The sequence below is a fragment of the Balaenoptera ricei genome, chromosome 17 (genome assembly GCF_028023285.1).
Source record: "Balaenoptera ricei isolate mBalRic1 chromosome 17, mBalRic1.hap2, whole genome shotgun sequence".
NCBI lineage: Eukaryota > Metazoa > Chordata > Mammalia > Artiodactyla > Balaenopteridae > Balaenoptera > Balaenoptera ricei.
Window position 1 is genome coordinate 41138376 of NC_082655.1, and position 3565 is coordinate 41141940.

Here is a 3565-nt window from a genome sequence, read left to right on the forward strand (position 1 = left end):
GCAGAAAACCTAAATAGACATTTTTCCAAAGCAGACAGACAGATGGCCAACAGACATATGAAAAGCTGCTCAACATCGCTAGTCATCAGAGAAATGCAAATCAAAATTACAATGAGATATCACCTCATACCTGTCAGAATGGCTATCATCAAAAACACAAGAAATAACAAATGTTGGTGAGGATGTAGAGAAAAGTGAACCCTAGTACACTTTTGGTAGGAATGTAAAATGGTGCAGTCACTATGAAAATAGTATGGAGGTTCCTCAAAAAACTAAAAATAGAACTACCATAAGATCTAGCAATTCCACTTCTGGGTATATATATTTGAAGAAAATGAAAACTCTAATTCAAAAAGATACATGCACCCCAATGTTCATTGTAGCATTATTTACAATAGCCAAGATATGGGCTAAGTATTCAATAAATGGAAGCTATTATTATTATTATTCAGGAGACCTACTTTAAAATCCTATCTTTTCTACTGAGCAGCTCATTAGGTGTAACTCTAAGCAAGTTATTTTAACCTCTCTTGAACCTCCATCAAGTACCCTTTAAGAAAATTACAGTATACACTTATTATCTGATCAAGCAATTCTATTCTTAGGTATTTATCCAAATAAATTGTTTGAGTAATTTGTACACAAATCTTCATAGAACTTTTATTCATAATAGCCAAACCTTTGCATTGTTTCTACAATGCAAATGCCCACTGACAGGTAAGCAGATAAACTATGGTAGTTCAGTGCAAGGGAATACTATTCAACAACAGGAAGGAACAGACTACTGACATATGTACCAACATGGATGAATCTCCAAATATTAAGCTGACAAAAAGAAGTCAGGCATAAAGAGAGTAAATACTGTATGATTTCATTTACAGGAAATTCTAAAAAAAACAAATCTAGTCTATGGTGAAAGAATGCAGTTGGTTGCCCAGGGCCTGGAGTGGGAGGACATGAGGAAAATTTGGGGGGTGATAGAAATGGTCTGTATCTTGATTGTGAGTGAGTATACATGTCAAAACTCATCAAACTGTACCTGTAAAATGGATACTTCCTACCAGTATGTACGTTACACCTCAACAAAGTTGATTTTTAAAAGTCTACATGCCATTATCCAAGATGTCAAAATCCAAAAGCTGTGAAAATCAAAAGATTTGGTGAGTGCAAAATGTGACCTAGCCAAACATGAAGCTCTTCATAGTCTGTATTTACCCTATTGAGTGATGATATTCATGCATTAAAGTGAAAGTAATTACAGAGTGTTTCCTCAGACCTTGCAGGGGGGTATACATACTACACAATATATACACTGAATTACCTTTCTAAAATCTGAAATATTCTGAATTCTAAAACAGGTCTTGACTCAGAGTTTTGGATAAAGAATTGTGGATTGTTTTCTTTGTCCTAGGAGAAAGAAGAAGAATGGAAGAAAGAAAAAGGAGGGAAAGAAGAGAAAGGAAGGAAGAAAGGAAAGAAGAAGGGTGAGAGGGAGGGAGGGAGGAAAGGGCGTCTTCCTGGTACAAACCCTTCCTAAACAGCCTTCTTGCCAAAGTGTTTCTATCTCTGCCCTCTGAAGGAGCAGCAACTGCTCTGGTCCTGGTGACAGCGATCCGATGACTCCCCCAGCCTCGTCCTCACTGCCTGAGCCACTAAAATCGATCTAATCGATCAAGTGTTTTTAAAAGATTCTGTGGTCAAAGGTAGTATTTCAAGATTTTACTGATTTTCATAAGCCAAAGCAAAACTGTAGCACCTTATGTACAAATTTAAAATATTTCAGGTTTCATTATGTATCATGTTGTTTAAGACTGTCTGATTTTGAATCTAAAGACCAATTACTTCTTTGTGGTTTAAAATTCAAACAATGCTATAAAATAAATACTTTGATCAATAAAGCCAAATTTTAATAATAAGTCTGATCTGACTTAATAACAATAAAAAAAAAAAAAAGATTCTGAACACTCACATTTTAGAATTTGGTTCCAAGAGCAGGCACTGTGGGCCCCTTTATCATTCCTGTCTCAGAATTAAGAACCTGAGAGAGAAGGGGAAAAAAAGATGAAAGAAAAACTATTTTGAGAATTTGCCAAATAGTGAATTTTTTTACACCCCTCTCTTTCAGCCTTTCCACGGAGGGTTGGTTTGAATCGAAACACTTCAAAGCTCTTTTGATATGTTTTCCTCTGGTCCATATACCCACCACACCCACCACAGAGAAATGGAGAAAAGATCCATACTTCATTGTGGGGCCTTGGAATTAATTTAAAGCAAATATTTCCCCTAAAATGCTTCAATCCACAAACTGAGATTGTTTTTCAAGTTTTTATTTTACTTATTCTGTTTCCAACATGTTCTAGTTGCAGCCTCATGTGTAAACTATTGTGAACATGTTAAATTAGAAACACATTTTTTATTGTTATCTTTACCTCTCCAACTTTTAGTCTTCCCTAAAATATCTTGTGACCTCTGTGGTGCCACAACCCTGTCACATGAATTTTATGTCCCTTCCTCCTTAATTAGCCATGGTTACAGAGCAGCAATTACGTACAGAATAGGGAAAATGCAGTATTTCCTCTAAAGGGTTAAATAGACAAATGTTTGGATCAGGTTCCCCTAACACCTTTGGAATTAATTGGATTTGAGGCTAAAAATAAATTACCCAATAGGTTAAAATGAGGTAATGTTGAAAGAATTGCTTGGAAAAGAACTGCAAAAATGCAAGAATGTCACCATGAATAGTTAAGAGCACCTTGCAAAAGGAGAAGAAAGCAGGTATGTTTCTCAACTAGATAAGGACACTTCAGGATGTAGGCCAGGTTATCCCTAAGACACTGATTCAAGACAGTAATGCTATTATCTATCCCTTAGTGCTGATGGGGAAAGTAGGTTTACAAAACAGAAAAGTGTTCCTATTCTTGAGGAATTTGCCATCTTCTTTAGCATTCTACTCCAAATCTAGAGTTGCCTTTCTTCCTGTGAGATGTCCTCAGCAAATAAAATAAGTGTGTGTTGAGGCAGGGAGGAGATTGATTCTGTGGTCAAATCAGTTTGTCAGAAGATTCCTGTCCTATCTTCTTCTTGGAGATTCACTATGCCTATTTGCATGTCAAAGGCTCTCAAAAGTCCTTCAATGAAGAAACCTATTTACATCTATTTAAAGTGTAATTTCCCAAATTTATTTGACCATGAAATTCTCTGTACACCCACCAATAGCTTGCAGAACTAGGATTCCTTGGAACGTATTTGGAGAAATATGGTTCTAGAATCACTGTGTTCCCATGTTTTGGTGTTGCTATTCAGCAGATGAAAATAAATCTTCCAGGTTTGGTCCACAAGTTTAAAATCATAGGGGAGTGTACATGATTTTGTTCCTCCAGTTCCTATAGTTTTTTGGAAGGGGGACTCTTTCTTAAAAGGGAAGCATTTGTCCCCTTAGCACTCTTGAAGCATGTTTGCTGGTAAGATATCTTGCCTACATCTGATCACAAGCATCAGTATTGATCTATAATAAATTTCTTCTCAAACCAGACCCACCACACCTGGAGTTGCTGTAGAGTATAGC